Here is a 22,999-nt window from a genome sequence, read left to right as displayed (position 1 = left end):
GTTAGTGATTAATGGGTTATATATAAAAAAAAAAAGACATTACATTCCAATTCTCTGTCCATGGATGTTGTTCTTCCCTCTAGGAACAGGTCCTTGACTGTTAGTGGAGCAAGGAGAAACAGAAGATTCAAACTGTCACAATGGCCCCTAATAAGAACTTGAAATTAAAGTAAAGGCTTTAGTTAATGAGGAAAGTTTCCTATTCAAGAAATAACCTAGACCGAATGACTTAAAGTATGGCTTCAGGATAGGAAGAGGTCAAATGCAATGCATATGAATAAAAATAAAATGTTAGAAAGTGTTTATTTTCCCCAAGCAAGCAACCAAAAGATAATCTCATGGATGTTTCAGAATCTGTCTTCCCTTTTTGAAAGAAACCAGGTGTCCTACTTAGCATAATTGCAAACATGATACAGTCTAGAGTCAGATGAGAGGGGGTCTCCATGGAGAGCTTGCTCAGAGCAGGTTAGCCAGAGGACATGTCTGTGGGGGATTGTTCTGATGGTTAATTGATATCAATGATGAACTGTGACATGGAAGTACAAACCAAATAAGCTTCCTATAATTGCTTTAAATCAGAGTACTTTATCACTGCAATAAAAATTAAAGTAGACTACTGAATATAAGAACATAATAACCTCCGCTCTAGGACAGTACTCTACATCCAAGACTCTCACACAGTGACCTAGCTTCTCAGAAAAGCTAGCTTCTACCCTGCCTTTGTTACATGCGTTCTCCCACTACAGTGGTCTCCCCTGATTCTTTCACTCAAAGTGCTATTAGGAACTCTTAAAGTACTGAGAGTCGGGGTTTATTTTTCTGTTTGTTCAAAAAGAAATGTTTGCATATAGTAGGCTTCTCGGAGGCTTCTTTTTTGAAAAGCTTGTAGGGAAGACTGACCCCTACCCTGCTTTATTATTACTACTACAGGTCATCAATATCTACCAGAGACAGTGATATAACTGTGAGTCACTAAGTTGGCTTGATTAAACATGAAACTCAGTATATCAAAAACATTTCTCATTAAAACTTTGCCAAGATATCCTTTTTTTTTCTTATTTCAGGTACTTAAAGTTTGTATACAGACAGTTCTTCATACAATCTGTTGGAACTATCTGATAGTGGATGTAAACATTTTCAAGTCAGTAAAATAGTCTACAGGAGTGAAATCGTCTCCATAGGAATTGTGTCTATCACTGAAATAGAAAAATCAGGCAACTGCTTGTCAGACAACTTGGAGTAGAGAGACTTGAAAGGATGAAATACCAAACTATCTCTGACAACTCTGAAATTTCTAAACTGTTAGAAACCACTCCATTTTATTGTTTCTTACTTATCCCTTTCTCTCTCAGCAGAATTTTTTTATGAAGCACAAACTGACTTGAAATGTGTGATCTACATTTCCTTACATTAAAAAGTAGCAAGATTATAGATATTTACCTAGCATTCTTAACCCTCTATTCTTTATCAGTTCTAAACAATACTTCAGTTAGCCATCACAGCTATCTTATGTGGAAGACACTATAACTATCAATTTGTATGTGAGATGACTTATCCAGAGCCACCTATTTAAGAAGTCACAGAATCAAAACCCTAATCCAAATTCCTATATATCCCCTTAATACAAGAAAACACAATATGTAATGGCACACCTCACAGCAAAAATACTGTGGCTCAATAGAAATACAAGTACTTAGTTGCAGTCTAAGAAATGGAAGGGAATAGATATTTTTAAAAGATTATTGTATATAAGGCATATTACACAGAAAATAAATTCTATATGTAATAGATAGATAAATGATGGGTTAAAATTTTGATAGATAGCTGAAAGATGATAGAGAGATAGAGAGATGAGAAATAGAGAGATAGAGAGATAGAGAGATGATAGATAGATAGATAGATAGATAGATAGATAGATAGATAGATAGATCGATAGATAGATCGAGAAAGAGAGATATAGAGCCCACACTGTATAAGTTACTTCTTGTTTCTTTGATAAAATATCTTAACCCAAAAACCAATTTTGGAGGAAGTGTACTTTTGGATCATGATGTCAGAAAGCTATATGTACATAATAGCAGGGAACATATGGTGACAGGAACAGGAAGCTGATCAATCATATCTCAACCACTTCTAAGAAATAGAGAGATGGAGCTGGATGTGGAAAGATCTATAAATTTAGTAAGCTCATCCCCAGTGGCATGCTTCTTCCAATAAAGCTCCACATCTAAAACTTTTGTAACTTCTCCAAATAGTACCTTCAACTGTCCAAGTACAGAAACAGATGGGGAGCACTTCCCATCCAAACTACTACACACATATACGTACACAGGACAAGAATTATTATGAGATTATATGACAAAATTATGGATGCTAAGATACACCATAATATGACACATGCAAACCGAAGAATCAGGTCAACATTGATAATAAGGAAATGATCATGCAACTTGAAATCCAAAGCCAATGATCTTGGAATTAATCATAATTCAGTAGCCCATTCTTTTTAAAAACTGTGTAATATTCCATTATATGACTAATCCACAATTTGTTTGTTCATTTACTATTGTGTATTTGTGTTGCTCTCAGTTTGATCTTCTATAAATAAATGTGGTTTGATCACTTGTTTATAAACCTTTGTAAGGATATTATTTTGGTGAAGTTTTTAATAACTGTGACAGAATGCCACCCTCTCCATAAACACACCAAAATAGAAAACCTGAAGGAAATACTTTTAATTTGTTTTTTATTAGTGCATATGTGTTTGGGTATCTGTAGAGACGAGAAGTATGGATTGCATCCCCTGGAGCTGGGGTTTCAAGTGGCTATGAGTCACCTTATATGGACTCTGAGAATAAAACTCAGGTCCTCAGGAAGAATAGTCTGTGCTTTTAACCACAGCACTAGCTCTCTAGTCTCTAGAGAATTTATTTTGACTCATAATTTCAAAGGTTTATTTTTTATTATGATAGGAAACTATGGCTGAACTGAGCTGCTCCAATCTTGATAGCCAGGAAACAAAAAGAATATGCCAAATTTCCACCAATTCCTTGTCTTCTTTAGGGTTTCTATTGCTGGGAAGAGACACCATGTCCACAGCAACTCTTATAAAGGAAAACATTTAATTATGATGACTTACAGTTCAATGGTCCATTCCACTATCATCATGGTGGCACATGGACATGCTGCTGGAGAAGTAGCTGAGGGTCCTACATTACACAGGTATCAGAAAGTGGTCTCGGTATCACAATCAGGGATACTTGAGTACAAAAGACCTCAAAATCTTCCACAGTGACACACTTCTTCCAACAAGGCCACGCTTTCTAATAGTGCCACTCACTTTGGTGGCCATTTCCTTTCAAACCACGACATTCCTCTTTCTTCCATTTTATTCTGTGTTTGCCCACAGCTGATTGTGTTGCACTATCAACATCCAGGTCCTGTTTTCATCCTTAATTCATTCTCCATGGACACATCCTCATAGACATTCCAAGAGGCATGCCTGACTAGTCTGGATCTCTCTCCCCAATCATTTTAACAACCATAGTTAACCACTGCAAATACTGCCCTCCTTAACTCAGAAAGTACTCAGAAACAAACTGGCAGAAGAATGTCACAACAATAATTCAACCATATGACGAACTGCCATGTCTTCCTAGTGACCATAACATCTTAGTTGCCTATTAGCCATATGTGAGATTTCCAGTTTCTGTGCTTCCTCCCTAAAGTTGCCTAAAAAGAGAAGCCATTGTGCATTGTGTGTGAGGTCAATTTCTTTTTCAGAGAGATTCAATCTCCTGTAGCCCAAGGTGGCCTTGAGTCCTGGGATTAAAGATGTGTGCCACCACTGCCTGGCCGCTAGTGGCTTACCTCTGCACTCCGATCTTCAGGCAAGCTTTGTTTATTAAAGCACAAATAAAATATCACTATACAGGTGGTTCTTTTTTCCCTGGCCTCTATGACACCTATGTATTTGTGACTGTCAGTTATCAGCCAGATGCTTCAGTTATAGGGAGGTCAGGGCAGACCCACATTTTTCACTCTGAAGCACACCAGCATTCTAAGCTTTGCTGTTTTCACTGCCACAAATTCCCCTACACCTGAAGCTTCTTTCTTGTCCTGCCAACTAGAAATCCCCAAAGACAGCCAGCTTGCACCATCCCAGCATTCACCTGTTCTGATTCTTATCTCTCAGTGGCCACTGCCCATGAAAACTATGACTTTGTTTCTAGATTTCCCCTTTTTTTATTGTTTTAGGAATGAGAATGAAATTTCTCCTTTGCAGAAAAAAGAAACCTTCAGCTGCGTTTTGAATATTTTTAACAGTTTGGGACAAGTAACACTGAGAAGCTACAATCTCAGGGAATTAAATTTCACTTTTCTTCTTGCCTGTGTCCCTTTAACTCTCCTTTATAATCATGGTACTTCTAATGGAATTACAGGGTTGAAATCACCTAAAAAGTTCACATTTTCCAAGACATTATTACTGCAAATTTAGATATGAGTGTTATAAAAAGCTAAGCTGTGATACTAAAGAACATCCAGACATAGTAGACTGAGCAGAACCCGGCCTCTTCATTTTCTCATTGATGGCTTGCAGAACTCATTAAATGTAATGATAAATATTGATCATTAGGCTGACCAGATCTCAAATCATCTGGGAGACAAGCCTCTATAGGGTTATATAGATTAGGTGGCCTCTGGCCTATTTGTGAGGGACTTTCTTTATAGGTAAACTGAAGTGAGAAAACCTAACTGGGAAATACCGTTAACTGGGCTTGGGTTCTGGACTCCATGAGCTGTTTCAAGTTCCTACAGCCGCAATGCCTCTACTATGGTGTATTCTAACCACAAACTGATCCAGCACAAATCTTCTATCTGTTAAATTACCTTTGCCAGGCTGTTGTATCACAGCAAAATGGAAAATAACTAATACTGTGTCCTGAACCAAGGCTTCCAAGAAAACAGAGAAGACAAGTTGAAAATTAAATAGTAAATTGTGATGATGTGATGGAATACCTTATTTCCCAAATAATACTGGATGGCCATGAAGCAGATGTAATATACACTGTAGTGAAGAACCTCAGAGATTTATTATTACAATATCTGCAGTTCCTGGTACGATGCCCACAATATAATAGGTATGAAGTATGTATTGATTTCATGTATCTCCCTCCTTCCAGTAAAATGAAAGGAATTGGGTAACAAAATTAGGTCTACCAATTAGAAATTTTTATTGAATTTAAAAACTAACTTATTTATAAAAGCAAACCAAGGGAATTTCCTCCCTCAACAAAAACGAGTCCAATTTCGGCCTCTCATTTCACCCTGACATTTAGCAAAATTTCTTCTTACTAACCTCACATCCCAGCCATTCCTTAGAAACACAAATTTTATTATTGGATTGTTATTCACTCAGATAACCATCTAATATTATTAAAGGCTGTTTGTTCTCTCTGCGACTTCTGCCAAAGGATGCATAACAGATAGAGTGTATTAATAAACTAATGCCATCTAAGAGTTATTTCTCCTTCAGCAGGACTGTTAAAAAGCATGCTAAGCACATCAGTTTTTAAATTTTCAAAGACAAATTATTTTCAAGCACCTAAATGTTCTTAAATTGAAAACCACTGTTTACTAGCACTGTCCCCAGGACAGCAGACTACCTACCATCGTGGAAGAGTTTGTTTTGGTAGAAAGAAGCCAGGCAAGGATCTACCCAAAGAACCTTTCACTTACTGTATCTTTGAAGAAATATCACCCATTGAAGATGGCTTGGGATGTTAGACATCTTTACAGGGCAAAAGTATTGAGTTCCACTGAAACTAAATACATTTCTAATAATGATAGCTACTTGAAAATAATGCCTTAAGCTGTGTCCTCATAACTTAATTTATTCAAGTCTACCTACTGTACCTACATTTTCTGAATATTTAAAAGCTTCCTTTCTTGGAAGTAGATCCATATGATCTATTGATTATAATAATTAAAATTTAAAATGTCTGTCTCTATCTTAGATCAAAAATTCAATATGCAACATTAATTAGTAAGGAGATGCCTAAAGTACAGAGCAGCACTGTTCCTTTAGTATGTTATGAACCATAGGGAAGTGCGGGGAAGAAAAGGAAATAAACAATTTCGTATGCAATTCAATAATGTTGAGAGTTGGCAGAGGACGAGCTGTTGGGCAAAGCAACATCAAAATGCAGTTTTGAGCTTCATTAAACACTTCTGTCCCTCTCTGTGGTGGCCCAACATAGGACTTTAGAGAATGGGATTTCTTATTTTAAATGCTTTGTTTTGGTTGAGTTTGGCAGCTTTAATAGTAAAAATACAACTCCAGTTGACATTTTTATTGAAGGAACTGATGACAAATCCATTAACAATGGCTAAATCTAGAGATCTGTATGAAACAAGTAAAATGTGTTAAAGTAATTTCATTTGTCTATTGTTAATATTAATTACTGGTGGTATGTCAGAAACAATAATTAAAAGCTTATGAATTTAGTATTTTTAATAGATTTAACTTATTTAGATGAGTTAAAAATTTATCTTCAAGGTGAAATTCATCTTATTATTATAGTGTTTCAGAGTATAACAATATTATAAATTAAACTAAAATTATTATCTCACTTCACAATCATAGGTTGTTCATGTCACAGATTTTGACAGCATCTACATCTGTGAGCAATGATTTTCAATAATGAAATATAAGAGTCAAACTAATACCAAAATAGTCAATGATTATTCTGAGAACTCACTGAGAATTACAACTACTTCCATCAAACACTGACACATTTTAAATTTGCAATGTTCAGTACCCCACTAGTTTTATTTTGCCCCATTTTTTCTTGTTTTTATGATAAAAATAAGAAATGATTGGTGAAGTTATGTTCTCAGACATGTTTATTTTGTTTATTAGAGATCACTAACTTGGGTACTGCTTGATGACTTTAAAACTGGTTACTTCTCTTTGGGGTTGTTTGCCCTTTACAGCACAGGCAGATTTTACTTCCTGTCGTCATGATTCTCCCTCTGACAAAGTAACCCTAACTGTTTTTGTGCGATTTGAACAACAACCAATCTGGCTGCCTCCATCTGAACAGAGGCTTTAGGTGTGGCAGTCAGATTATCCCTCCAAAAGGCAAATATAATAATCACAAAAGTGTATCCATAGTTTTGTTGTATAAATGTCATATGTAGGAAAGAAAAGAAGTCACTGACTGGCAACCTAAAAAGAGACATGAGAGAAGAATAAAGGCAAGAAATATTAGCATTAAATGTCCTGGGAACATTCAAGAAGCTAGAATGGAGGCTATTTTTTAATTGTCCAGATTATGGTTCGTTAGAATCTCTTCATGATCTTTCAGGAGCATCTACATATTGGGAGAGAAAGAAGAAATTTAGACATTTATTTTTAGATTAAAACTATAGTGGACCTGTCTCTGATGGTTACAAATAAGGCATGCAGGGTTTTATTGAGCCAAGTCCAAAGACCTACATCTGTGCAGCATTTTCATTATCAAGAGGAAAATCATTAATGAGAAATAATATCTAATATCTCATATGAATTTAAGTCTAAAATCTAGGAAATGTGATCCCTTGGACTGTTAATGTATCATACTAATCATTTAAATCTTTGGTTATGTTTTCTTGTTAGATTTAAGAGCATTCAGAGGTCTAAAATTAGCCATTTTCTTTACCTTTCCTTCCTTCTTTCCTTTCTTCCTTCCTTTCTTCCTTTTTCCTCTCTTTCCTTCCTTCCTTCCTTCTTTTTCTTCTTCTTCTTCTTTTTTTTTTTCATGAAGGATTTTTACAGTTGAGAGTCTAGTTCTCAGGGACCACTTGGGCTTTCTCTCTCTTTCTCTCTCTTTCACTTGATCACTACTGCTCTGTTTCCTTCTTCCTTCTATCAATTGTTCTATCTATAAGAAGATAAGTAATGTTTTGTCTAAGTAATATGTTCTATTGCCTCAAAGAAACACCATTGTCATGGAAACTCTTTGAAAAGAAAGCATTTATTTGGGACTTGCCTATAGTTTCAGAGGTTTAGTCTGTTATCATAATGATGGAGAGCATTGTGGCATGCAGGCAGATATGGTGCTAGAAAGGCAGCAAAGGGTTCTACAACCAGATCCACAGGAAGCAAAAATAGAAGAACTCTGAGTCCAATGTGGAGTTTTGAAATCTCAAAGCCCACCCGCAGAGATGCATTTCACCTAAATAGGTCATGCCTCCTAATCCTTTTCAAATAATGCCACTCCCTGATGACAAAGCATTTAGATATATGAATCTATGTCGGCCATTCTTTCTCAAACCACCACAATCTTGTTTTGAACATTAGGGAATTTGTTCTCTGTGTTAACCCACATATTTGTAGACTGGACACTTGTTAGAGTCCAACCAATGAGTAATGAGATCTCCATGACCTCCCAAAACAAGGGGAAAAGTGACTGGCCACAGTTATACAATATTTTGAGAGTTTCTTGGGGCATAGTTGATTTTGCATCTTTTTTTCCACAATATAGTATTTTTAAATTATTTGGGTATTTCATAAAATATGCCCTATCACATTCTCTTCCAGTCCTCTCAGGTACACTCTCCCAACCTTGTGCTCCCTCACCCCCCCCCAAAAGAGAACTATACCAAGTCCAGTTTGTTATGACCATATACTCACTGGAGCATGGTTAAACTCCCAGTTGCCAGCCCCTTAAAGAAACTGAGTTCTTCGCCATCCCCCACCAGAAGCCATTAACTATAAAGAGCTACAAGACTAAGAATATAAAGTAAGTTACTTTGCAATGATTGTTCTAAGTAACACCAATTCATGTCTCGGGTAAATGGTTAGTTAAAAAAAATGTAAAAACTTAAGTAAGTTGCAAGGGTCTAAGAAATTTATGTCATAGGATATGAAAACTAATGTTTTAAGGCACATAAATTCAAGTTGTAAAGTACAAAAAAGTAATAAAAGGAAATTTAAAAACATTTTTATGTTTCATATTTTCTCCCCTCTATTTTGAAGGTCGGAGTTTTTAATATTGATCCATCTGGTTCTGATAAACTGCTAAAGAACTGAATCTTATCATCTACTAGCTCAAGATTTTAAATTTCCTTTGTTTATATTCTAAATATTGACATAAAGGTGCTTCTCATCAAAATAAAACCATCTCTCTCTAAACTATGTGTCCAGCTCTCTGTATAGAGGAAAAATATTTGTGATTTTTAACCTAACATTTCTGCTATGACTTGAAGATGTGATATCTATTAGCTGATTTTTCTGCATTGTTTATTTAGTACAGATTACAAACAGTGGTAATGTTAATATATCTAAAAATTTTATCTCCTCTATAAGCAAAATTTCATGCAAACTTCAGGGAATTGAGAGTTTCATAAGACTTGAATCCACATCTCCCAGGTCAAATGAACATCAGATAAATAAATATAGCTTAATTTTCCCCAGTTGTGTATTTCTGAGGATATATATATCTTTCCTCTGGTCTTTGAACTTCTCCCCTCCCCAAACTACTAGGACTATGGGCCTAAACTTTAATTTTTGTCCATAGTCAATATCTGCTTCAGCAGATTTCCACTCAACTGGCAAACACCATCCAGAAATCAACTGTGGACTTTAAACTGCTTCTTTCTTTCTTTCTTTCTTTCTTTCTTTCTTTCTTTCTTTCTTCCTTCCTTCCTTCCTTCCTTCCTTCCTTCCTTCCTTATTTCTTTCTTTCTTTCTTTGGTTTTTCAAGACAGGGTTTCTCTGTAGCACTGGAGCCTGTCTTGGACTAGCTCTTGTAGATCAAACTGGCCTCGAACTCACAGAGATCCACCAGCCTCTGCCTCCTGAGTACTGGGATTTAAAGACATGAGCCATCACTGCGTAGCTCTATCATTTTCTTTTAAGAGTATAGTGGAGAAACAATCTTTTAAATCAATAACTATAAGAGGCCATCCTTTAGGTAATAGGGAAGGCAAAGGAATTCCAGATTGCAGAGGGCTCATAGGTTGAATTACCTTGTTGATAGCTCTTAGATCTGTTATCGTACTCCATTTTCCAGAATTCTTTTTAACAACAAATACAGGAGAATTCCTAGAACTGGCTGATTCTTCTATATAGTGAGCATCTAGTTGCTCCTATACCAGCTGTTCTAAAGCCTGCAGTTTCTCTTCTATTAAAGGCCATTGCTTAACACATATTGGTTCTCCAGTTAACCATTTTAAAGGTAGGACCATTTGTACCTCTGAAGGTTTACTAGCTTTTTCTTTTCTATTTTCTTGTGCAGCTTGAATAACTGATGACCTTCTGTTATAGTACTTTATAATATCATTCTCAGAAAGATGAGTTTCTGAGTCTGTAGAAATGGTAATCTGGGTATTTCATTGCTGCAGCAGGTCATGAGTCCATAAATTCAATATGATATTAGCCACATATGACCTCAGCCTTTGTCTCTATCCTTCTAGTCCTATGCATTTAATCTATCTCATGCTTTGTTTCACTTGAGATAGAGTTCTAATTACTAGAAGTTGAACATCTGCCTCTTAAAGAGGCTAACTTGGATGCCAAGATTCTGTAATAATGATAGTCACATCTGCACCTGTGTCCAATAATCCCTCAATGACAATGTTATTTATATGCACTCTTATCCTTGGTCTTTGATCATTTATAGAAGTCTGCCAAAATATATATTTCCTTTTATTTATTGGAATTTTGGATTCATCTTCCATGTTTAATTCATCATCCAGAACAGTATGGATTTTTATAGGAGGCACTGTATTATTTAATTTTCTTGCTGAGACATGTCCTCCATGACTGGAATGACTGGACTATGTTTGACCAGGGGACCTGATCATCAGATCTGATCATTTCCTCCATAATTTCAAATCTTTTTACCACTGCCTTTTGTAAAGCATGATTCTTCTATCCTGTGAATTTTTATAATGATGTAATTGATGGACATAATCTCTGGTCCTCATTCTGTATATATGATTACAAGGTATGAATGGTAACTTCTTATTCTTGGATATTATTTGTGTGGTATGCAGATTTCCTTCCTGGAGACATATTCTACCTGCTAACTTTTCATAACCTTTTAACAGATTTTGATTGTTAAATTCAACAGTATGAATTCTTTCAGATACTTTCTCAGCACCCTTTGACATGGATTGAATTTTGTCTATCAAATTAATGTTATCCTTTTCAATGCCATAAATATTTTTCAGCTAATGTTTGATTTTCTATGTTATTAATCTCATCAGCTAACTGTTCATTATTAGTGTCTAAAGACTGTATCATTTCTAAAAGTGCCTCATTCTTAGCTCTGTTATCAAAAATATTTTTAGGGATATAATATGTAAAACAAGCCTAAGTCCCAATATCATATAAATGTATCTATCAGAAAAACCATATAAACCTTGTAGAATACTGTCCATCATATAAGCAAAAAGGTTATTAAATTCTTGGATGTTGATATTGTCTGCCTTATATAACTTTCAAATTTATTTGTTTATTTATTATTCAAATAAATTTACCTCTGTTATGAGATTTTGGTAAATTGTTGTTGGTTTAATAATCTTTATTGGTCAGCTGGTGTCATGTTTGTGGCTGCATGGTGGGGAGGTGTGACCAGAGGCAGCATGAAGAGTCCTGTTCAGTTCTGCATTGGTGCCTGCTTAAATACTGAGAAATATGCTTTTCTTGACAAATTAAGAGCAATTAACTCAATTCCATACATGGAGAAGGTATTTGTTTTTTGGGTTTTTGTTTGTTTGTTTGTTTGTTTTGTTGTTGTTGGTTTTCTTTCTGGCCAGAATATCAAGGAACCCAGAGCTTGTGAATCAGGAACACAAACCAGAAGCTTCAAAAGTCACTGACCAACAGAGAAAACATCAGGGCAAGGGAAGTGTGTATGAGCCCAGGAAATTACCAAATCTCTGTGTGGCAGGCCCACCAAAGGGGTAACTCCACTTCAGCTGTGTTTTGGGGATAAAACACTTAGTGGGTTAAATCAAGCCAGGTGGGAAGGGTAGGAAACCTTCTGGGCTACTAACTGGAACTTTTTGAGCTGGTCCCAGTATGCATGGAGTTGGGATTCACATGGAGTGCCAGATGTAGATGGATGCTATAAAGAAGTCCTACACTAGCTCAGAATTGAGAATAATAAAACGTTCTTTATTTAGAGGTAGACTCACAGATCATAGTCATCTGCAAAAGTGAGGAACAGGAACAAAATTCAGCAGGAGAGGGAAAAAGAGAAAGAGAGCACTTGCAAGCTTTGCAGCTGCATTTACAGTATAAGAGACCACAACCAAGTGGGCTGGTATCTTAAAGGCTATTGGCTGAAAAAGTTCTCACAGCAGTGATGTGAAGCAGTCCAACCAACATGATTCCTATCAATCTCTTAATCTGGGTTATAAATAGTAAACAAAAAAGGATGAATAAAGGGTAAAATGGCCAGTGGAAAAAAAACAACCTTGTCCCTGGCTTGATCCCAAGTTTTATAGACTTTAAAATCTTTACTCCTGAGATTCAGAGTTAACAGAAAAGAAATGCTTCAACTTTAAGAGCCAAGTAATACTTCCAACCCTGCCTTATTTTGCATGTGAAACACCACCTCATCCATTCTGCCCACTGCCTTCTCTCTTCCCAGGAAGAGGCAGCTGCCACTATGGGTTTCTCCAAAAGAAAATCTCTTATGTGACGTTTGTTGTGTGGTGTAATTTTTGACATATTCTTTGTCTCCCTACTGCCAAGATGTCCTTATTCTGTAAAACCCTAACAAAGGAGGCTTGGGAATCCATACATTATGATCAATATGGAGAAATATATGGAAATTATTTACAAAATTCATGAGATATTGAGGTTACCTCAGTAAGGTTTGCATCTTATTCTTCCTATTATGAAGAAAAATCAGGACCATGGCAACTCTTATCAAAGAAAGCATTTAATTGGGGTTAGCTTACAGTTCAGAGGTTGAGTCAATTGTCATCGTGATAGGAATCATGGTGGAACACAGGCAGGCATAGTGCTGTAGACATAGCTAAGAATTCTACACCTGGATTGTCAAACAGTAGGAAGGGAGTGCCACAGTCAGCCTCGCTTGAGCATCTCAGACCTCAAATTTGGTCCCCAGTGACATACTTCCTCTAACAGTGCCACATCTATTCCAACAATACCATACCTATTAATAGTAGTGTCATTCCCCATGAGCCTATGAAGTCAATTATGTTCAAACCACCACAATTTGTACATAAAAATTTATCTTAGGGCCAATTTCCAGTAGGAGGTCAATCTTTTCTCTTTTTTGTACAAAGCAGGGATACCTTTAGACAGAATTCTTATACCAGGGCTTCAGGCAAGGATAGAAGAGCAGAAAATTCTTCCTGTATTTGTAACTTTTAATTTTTTCACTTAAAAACAGCCATTATGCCTGACATATTTTAATAATGCCCTAGGCAAATCTCCTCAAAAGAATTTCCACAATAGAGTACAACTCTGCAACACATATTTTGTAGTTTTCTTAAAAGTAAACACTTTTCAAGAAATGACAATATATACCAGATATTAGAAGTGAAAAATAAAGATTGAATAAGTGATATAACACCATATGGCCAGTAGAAATTATGTGACTAATTTAAGAAGTAAAATATAATATTGAATAAATTATCACAATGCATGTTGTTTACTGTGCTTATTTATCATGTTGTGATTTCAATATTAAAGAGATGTAAAAGTTTTATGAAATCCTGTGGCGGCGCAAATGAATGCAGACAGATTATATAGATATATACAGCTTTAATAAGGAAATAAACTTACAGGACCACAGGTTCCCGCGGAGCACTGGAAAGGCAGAGCAAAAGAAAAGGGCTGCTGGGCTCACGCCCGGCAGATTTATCCGTAAACATTAGCCCGAGGCGAACACGCCCCCAATGGGTGGGGCTATGTCCCTACAAAATCCTTTATAGTGATTTTTGCATATCTGGTCTTCAAAAACTGCATTTTTTATAGCACATCTATATGCATTCTTATACATTTTCTAAGCTCAATAACTATGTGACTGGTAACTTTCATATTTACAGCATTGGACTAGAACAATTGTATAAGTTAAAAAATGGAAAGAACTTTGTGCTGTTTTTTGTGCAACTATGAAAGCCCCTAAGGCCTCTTTTTGGTTTATTTCTGAACATTAATCTGATCATTCTATGAATACAAATAAGTTCTAGAGAGTTATCTGTTCTTTGTATAAACAAAGGTCAGTTCTGAGTAGTTCCTTCATCTGTTTATGAACTGAGGTAAGTTCCAGATATTTATCCAGTCTCTATATGAACAAAGGCTGTTTCTGTAGAGTTATTTTATCTTTCTATTAACAGCATTCAGTTCTAGAAAGTTACCACATCTTTCAATAAACAGAAGTTGTTTCTGGATAGTTTCCTAATCTATGAACAGAGATACATATGAATAGCTGTTCATATTCTTCTGTTATTTAATTAACATTTCAATTGTTATTAATTTCTTAGTTTTGTTTTAAAAGATCACAATTATGATATCATAATTGTGAAGTTTAATAAATTCTACTTGAACATGAGGTCAAAAGAGAATTATAAGTTGTCACTTTCTGTCTTACGGCAATATTATTTTAACATAAATTATAGTTTTCTTAATCTATTAAATCAGAACAACTTAGGTGTTTCCACCCTTCAGCCTAAAGACAAACTCCTCTAGAATTCTTTGGCTTCTTATCTCTCCCCTTTCCCTCTACTTTTTCATCTGTTTGTATATCATTATGAAAATGATGATCTGTAAGTGGAGTAATTGCTTCCATTATTTATTTAATATTCAAAGCATCTGAAATAGACTACTAAGCCTCTATTAGTTTATTCAGATAAGTAGAGGTTACCTATTCCAATTGAACCTGGCCAAGAAATATAGCTTTGGCTGAAGCTCTGGTTGGTTCCCTTTTAGTTTACCACATGCTATCATGTTAGAACAAATAAAAGTCAGGTTCAGAGAGTTACACAATATGAATGATTTCTAGTATCCAATTTTTGTTTTACCTCAGACATTCTCTAACCATAATTACTTCTAATTGTTTTTAATATTTTAGCTAAATGCCAATGTTGTTTTTATCTTTCTGTTCCTTTTCCTTTTTTATTTGTTTCCTCTAGCAAGCCTGTAGGTATTCAAACTTTAATTATAGGATAAAATTATATTAAATATGAATAAGTCATGCATATCCTCAAAATAAAATTTCTTTTGTTAATAAATTCAAAATAATATTAATGATATTCCTTGAATTTAAACTCAATAACACTATTGGAATTAACAATGACTGATGTATTCTTCATGTAAAGGAGAAAATTAATTTTGATGATGACATGCATCTCTCTGCTTTAGCACAGAACTACGAATAATTCTGAACAAATAAGCTCTGTCCTGGGAGGATTCAAACAAATATCTAGTAAGCTCAGAAAGGGCATTGGTGACAGACCAACAAAGAAATTATTCTGCCCACATCTGCTTAGTTAACTAATGAATTTACTGGGGTTCCTTAAAGGTGTATGGGACTATAGACTTACAGAAGCATGAATGCTCCAAAAGAAGCTTCATCACTGAAAACCATCACCTGTCATGGGTGATGATTTATGAAAACTGCACCCTGGGAGCTCTCTGCACAATTTTAAGGCAAATCATCTGGCTAAAGAGTGTGATATGGCTGTGGGAATTCTTAAAAATGTAAAGCTTTCTAAGTCTTGTGAGTTCTGCTGTCTAAATCTTATGTGCCTCCCTCACCACTCCAGGAGAAAATGCTTCAGTTCAGAAGAAATTGGTATACATGTAACATAAACTTGTAGTAGAAAATATTCCTGGGTGATTTTGTTTTGAGACAAGCATATAATATATAAAGGTTATTCTAAATATTCATGAAATGAAGACTGCTTGAGTTGGACAAATACAAAAAGAATAAAAACATGAAAATGGATCTATTTGAACTCATCTAGTAGGTGTACAAAACATAAGATAATGAACAGGAGATAAATGAGGGTGCCAGAACTTTTATAAACTTTTTGTGTCTAATTCGCATAGATACTATACTAAAATATAATACTTCTTTCTATATGAGTCCCATTTGTTAATTAAAATTAGGGTATAAGGAAATTCTAGGAAAGAAGGAACTTAAAGTTTTCCAGAAATCAACCAATACTGAATGACTTTCACATTTTTCACCTATTAAGGTCTTATGCACTGATAACATGGCCCTAATCCATTCTAACTTTTCTCACATGATCTCTCTCTCTCTCTCTCTGTCTCTGTCTCTGTCTCTGTCTCTCTCTCTCTCTCTCTCTCTCTCTCCCCCTCCCACCAGGCAAAGACTACAGGAGGTTTCTCTATATAAGGTAATCTGTTGGTTCTGTGAATATAAGTACTCAATTGTTTTTTTAATGTCATAAATAAATACTTTGTACACAAGATTTTTAAAGTTAGATGTAGATTGCTGATTCCACATGAAAAGAGTTTGGAAGTCACTATTATTAATAATTTTTAAGTTAAAAGTCAATAACTGTCAACTATATGTCTCAAAGAAATCAATCCAAAGAGCTATGTATTTCTGGCTAAATTAGATAGACAAATGGAAACAAAACAACCAATAGAGAAGTTTCTTTGAGAACCAGAGCCAGAAAGGAAAGCATGAGCTGAGCTAAAAAGCTGAGTGTTGGTAAGTCTCAGAGTTAAAAAAAAATCCAGTGGGGAATGATTTGGTCAAGCTCACTTTGCTTTTGATATTTTTTCTCTAGTAACTCAACCAGGTTCTCAGAGCAAACATGGGAGAATTTCTTCCATGATTCTGTTTCTGGCATGGAGCAGAAGCCCCTTACACATTCTCCATTTTTCTGTCTCTGTGGTGGTTTGAATAAAAATGATTTGCAGAAGTAAGCACTTTTAGGAGGTGTGGCCTCATTGGAGTAGATGTAGCCTTGTTGGAGGAAGTGTGTCACTGGGGATGGGCTTTGATATTTCAGATGCTCAATCCAGGCCCAGTGTCACTCTTCCTGTTGCCTATAGATCCAGTTTTACAACTCTTAGCTTCTCCCTAGCACCATGTTTGCTTGTGTGCCACCATGCTTCTGCCAATGTTAATAATAGACTATATCTCTGAACTGAAAGCCAGCCCCAATTAAATACTTTTCTTTGTAAGAGTTTTCATGGTCGCTGGGTCTCTTCATAGCAATAGAAGCCTAAAGTAAGACTCCCTCTCTCTCCCCTTTTCCTCCTTCTTCTTTCTTGTTTATTTTTTATTCTATTCTATATTTTTACAAACAACTCAATCATCTTTATGACTAAAAAATTCCACTATATATATTACTACATTTTATTTAGCCATTCTTCTAATGACAGATATTCAAGTTGGGTCCAAAACTGTTCTTAACTGTAGTATGAAGGGAGCAGGCTGTCTTCCGCCACCCTGCTAGCTTAACCCCTGAAATAATTACACAGAAATTGTATTCATTTAAATCACTGCTAGTCATTAGCTCTAGCCTCTTATTGGCTAACTCTCACATCTTGATTAATCCATTTCTATTAAATCTGTGTATCACCACGTGACTGTGGCTTACCAGCAAGATTCTAACCTATGTCTGTCTCAGTTGGAGATCCATGGTGTCTGCCACACTGCCCTTCTTACCAACATCCTGTTCTGTTTACTCCGCCCATCTAAGGGCTTCCTTATCAAAAGGCCAAAGCAACTTCTTTATGCAACCAATGAAATCAATACAAATACAGAAGGACCTCCTACACCACTTAACAATGTATAAAAATTACTTAGATGGCTCTAACCATATAGGGTTTTATTAGAGCTTAGTGACTAGGAGCAAGAAAAACACCCATCTATAGTCTACAATTAATAATATTACCCTACAGTTGTGCTGGGGGGAGTACTGAATAGTTGTGCAATTCCAAGTCCATAAGCATAAGCTCATAGAATACTGAAGCCTAATTCATAGATCTGCAGACGATTTCTTCTTCTCTAATTCCTAACTTTCAACAGTCCTATAAAAGCATTAATTTTATAAAGTGCATTATATCTATCAAGAAAAATTTCAAGGCATACCTAATGACAAAAAACTTTTTGCAGAACTAAAAGAAGCAGACTTCAGAAAATCTGACTTTACTTTCTTTTCTCATTAATCTAGTTGATAACTTCATATAAGTACATAAAGCATTCTGGGCACATTCATCCTTCAACCAACTCTTTCCACCTAAGACTGCCTCACTCATGGGTGGACTTTTGATAAGGTCCAGAATACCAACCATGAACTCCTTCCTGCTGAAGAAACTTGAGCTCCAAACAGAAATTGTTTGTTTGCCCCAATAACATTTGTGTGGTTATTATACAAATAAGCACCACTTATATAACAAGTTGATACCATGTAAGGTCCAAAGTTGTGGAATAATTTTGTTGATTTTCTCCTCTAGATGCCTACATAAAAAACTTTTAGAACTATAAAAACTAGCTAGCACAGAAAAATAGTACCAAGATTATTTGTTTAAAGAATCATGTTATTTTATATTTATCCAAAATTATACACAATGAATATAAGTGTGTGTGCATACACACATGTGAGTGCATTTGAGTAAAAATATCTTAAAGTAAGTTAAGCCATTTGGGTTGACAATATTCCCAACAAAACCCATAGTCTAACACAAACACAAGTACCAGGTACAAGAAACCCTCCTTTAAATGGTTAGTCAGAGTAGTTGCAGTGACTCCCAAAACAATACAGATTGCCAATATTTCCCTTTGTTGTATCTCAGTGGGTGAAGGTGGGACTCTATTGCTGAAGACATTGTATTTAGGGTATAGAGCCTGGATGATTCAAGCTGGATCTGACCCAAAAGTTTCTTTCCTATACTCTCACTTTCTGGTTTTAGAAAACTATGTAATCTGATATTTAAACAGCCCTTCCTATTCAGCTTCAGTGTCTGTGCCACAACAATTACCAGCATGGCAAGATATATACAAAAGTGCAGTAAATGCCACTCACACTTCAGTGGCAACCAATAGGTATTTAATTGGACTTGAAACCCACCATACAGAAGAGAACCCATGTCTGGTACACTTTTTGGAGACTAGTAGGGTATTTGGAAAAAAATGTCTAGTAACTTAATAGACTAGCATAATTTCTTATTAATTCTAAATTTTATTCTTGTACCCACAGATAAGTATTTCACTAATACTCATTAGTGTAATCTATCATTGCATACAATTGAGACCATCATAGAAGACAACTGAACAAAATGATGATATCAATAGATCATTGGAAGACCAGTCCCAGCAGATGCATCTACATTACAATTCCTGCAACTATGGCTCAGGGAACATTGCAGAAGAAGGGGTGAAAGAATTATAAAAGTCAGAATACCAGGAAGTCTGCTTTGAAATAGTCCTTCTGGGAAATGCCTGCATAAACAATGTCAGAAAGATGGCAATATCAATGGACACGTTGACATGGATAAGATGTTTTTTAGTGTCCCACCACTAGGCAAAGAACTATAGGTAACTAATGACTCTGAGAGAAGAATTATTAGCCACTCCCAAAGATAAGCCTATTATTGGTTGCTCAGTGCTGAGTGGTAAGTCCTAAAATAATATGCAGAGAAACAACAAAAATGAACTCAGCAAGTTATATTAATATACATTTGTTCATACAAATATATATGTATATGTAATAATAATCAAAGAAAAAGAAGCTATCAATTCAAGATACAAAAGGCAAAAGGGGTTTAAGGGAGGGTATCTGGGAGGGCCTGGACAGAGGAAAGGTAAAAGAAAAAATGATACAATTCTATTTTAATTAAAGACATATTTTTGGTTGTGAGCCTAGGCCTTAACAGCTAAGCAATCTCTACAAACCATAGCCATGTGTGTTTTGTCCATGCCTTTAAAACCAGAACTTGGGAGACAGAGACAGGGGGATCTCTGTGAGTTTGAGGCCAGTCTCATCTACAGGGTGAGTTCCAGGGTTGGCTTAATACATAGCTACTGAGAAACCCTGTCTTGAAAAACAATGTACAATGAAAAAGAAAGAAAAAATAAAATAAAGACATTAACATGGTGTGGTATACTTATACTTGCAGTAGTCAACAGAAGGCTAAGAGATCCTAGTGTCAAGATAAGTTTCAGTTATATAAGGAGAATACGGCCTAGTTTAAGATGCATAAGGTGTACTTGTTGTAATGGCGTAAATGAATGCAGACAGATTATAAAAATATATACAGCTTTAATGGGGAAATAGACTTATAGGACCACAGGTTCCCGCGGAGAACAGGAAAGCAGAAAAGGGGCTGCTGGGATCACGCCTGGCAGATTTATCAGTAAACATTAGCCCGAGGCGAACACGCTCCCTAATGGGCGGGGCTTATCCCTACATCTCCCCCTTTTGTCTAAATAAGACAGAACTAAATGAAATACAACTATATACAATAATAACAAATAATAAATATAACAAACAATATTGAGAACAAAAGTTTTGCTAAACATCTCAAGGAGTCAAAATAACATAGAGAGTAACTACAATTATATAATCTTCAACTCCGTCAAAGATCTGAGAAGGGAATAAATATTACTTAACAAATGAGAGATATCCAAAATGTGCAACAATTGACAGAGACAACTGACTACCTGGGCAATCACCCAAAGTCTCATTTGCAATGTTGAGTCAACCAACTTTGGCTAAGGCCTAACATAACTGACATACCATTCTTAGAACTATCCTACCCTGTCTTGGCAGGATAAGACAATCCTGTTTCATCCACTTAGGGATATTCTGTATCTTTGTCAGAAGTTGAGGTATGGGCTTTTCTTAACCCAAAGGCCAGTTCTGCCAAGAAGACAAGCTCCCAGTGGAGTGTCTTTGGTGCTCAACGTTCTCTTGGAAGTAGAGTGGCGTTGTCAGGAGTAATTGTGTCTCATTGGCACAGAATTTTAGGTTAGATTAAAGGCCATTTTCTACAGCTCTTCGAAGAGGCTGAAGATTATACTATCTATAATGAATATAATCTCTATGTATCTAAAATACCTGATTAACCTAAAAATAAATATGACAAACATATAATTCTCAATACCTATCTAACTTGAAGACTAAAAGAATAAACAACTGTGCAATATATGAAGACAATGATCTTCAACTGTAAACAATGTCATTATATAAACAGTATCAGAGGTAGAAATGTACATTGTAATATGGTAGATGTATCAATACAATATAGACAAAGTTATAAGCATACTCATACAAAAATAGAGGTAGGAACACTCACATTCAATATTCAATATATCAATATACAAGAAACAGTACCAATACAATTTTCTAAAAACAATAATTCACAAATACCAATCATTCCATAAAACCAGTTAATCCCCCCCTTTTTTTAAATACCCCTAATTCCATAAAATATCACCCCATCCCCTCAACCCTAAACCAACCACTAAAAGATGTCCCTAACCCTGAGGGCAAACTCTGTTGGGAGAGGGGATGTCGTCCTCTAAGATTGCTTCTAGCTGACATGGGGGCGAAGTTCTTCTTAGGGGGTCCTATGAAAGCAAATGATGGTAAAATTCCCAATTTAACCTTTGACCTAAGAAAATTGTAACTAGTCTCTGAGCGTTTTGAGAAGGTCCGGCCAGAGTATTGTCAAAAATGTTCACCATTCGAAATTGTCTTGTGTAGTTGGTACCAAAACACAGGTCTAATATTAGCACTTTAAAAAAAAATTCATGACGTCATAAAAACCAGATTGAGTTGATATCATGGGGTCCCATCTTCATCCTGGAAACTTCAAAGATTACTGTAGGAAAATTTGTTGCTTGTTATGGGAAATTTAAACATTAACAACAAGGACATATATTGACATGTAAAGAAAGACACAGATATGAGGAAAGGCCAAGAAAGTTTAAGATATATATATATATATATATATATATATATATATATATATATATATATAAATTAATACAGAACATGTCCATCCATCAGTAATTAAATATTCAGGGTCCCTTAAATTCTTTGAAGATGGGTATTTTCCTGTGGAGATAAGAAAAGAACCCTGACCCAACCTATCTGTATTACTTACCATCCATCAGTATGATCGCCATCCTTGTGATTGAATTGTTATTTATCTTTTCCAAGTGGCTTCTCTTCATCAAAATGAACCTTTATCAATTTTGACGGTATCCACAATTTTTCCTCACCTGTGGAGACAAGAGCATATCCCCTTCCCCAATGCAGCACATCTCCTGGCTTCCATTGTGAGGTCACCACATCCTTGAAATAAACTGGTTGATTTGGTTCAGTAGACTTTTCCATTATCCAATGTCTTTCTGCAGCCAATGTTCCCTTCTCATTAGTGTTGAGAAAATTCAAGGTTAACAAAGCATTATGCAACCTATTTCTGGGGGTGTTTTCCACCCCTTTCTGTTTGTTCAACATATCCTTTATAGTTCGATTTGATCTTTCTATGACTGCTTGACCTGTAGGATTGTATGGTATACCTGTAACATGCTTGATATAGTAATAATAAAAAAAAAACGTTTCATTTCCTAGAGACATAAGCAGGACCATTATCTGTCTTTATTTGTGTAGGTATACCCATGATAGCCATGACTTTTAATAAATGAGCGATTACTGAATCAGCTTTTTCTGAACTTAAAGCCATTGCCCACTGAAAGCCTGAATACATGTCAATGGTGTGATGAACATATTTTAATTTGCCAAATTCTGCAAAGTGGAACACATCCATCTGCCAGATTTCATTCCTTTGGGTGCCCTTTGGATTAGCCCCTGCAGGCAGTGGCGTTTGGTTATAGAAAAAGCATGTAGGGCATTTCTTTACAATCTCCTTAGCTTGTTGCCATGTAATAGAAAACTCTTTCTTCAAACCTTTGCTATTAACATGATGTTCTTTATGAAATTCAGAGGCTTGTAGCACACTACCAATCAATAATCAATC

Source organism: Chionomys nivalis, chromosome 11 (assembly GCF_950005125.1).
Source record: "Chionomys nivalis chromosome 11, mChiNiv1.1, whole genome shotgun sequence".
Classification (NCBI taxonomy): domain Eukaryota; kingdom Metazoa; phylum Chordata; class Mammalia; order Rodentia; family Cricetidae; genus Chionomys; species Chionomys nivalis.
Note: the sequence above shows the minus strand (reverse complement) of the source record.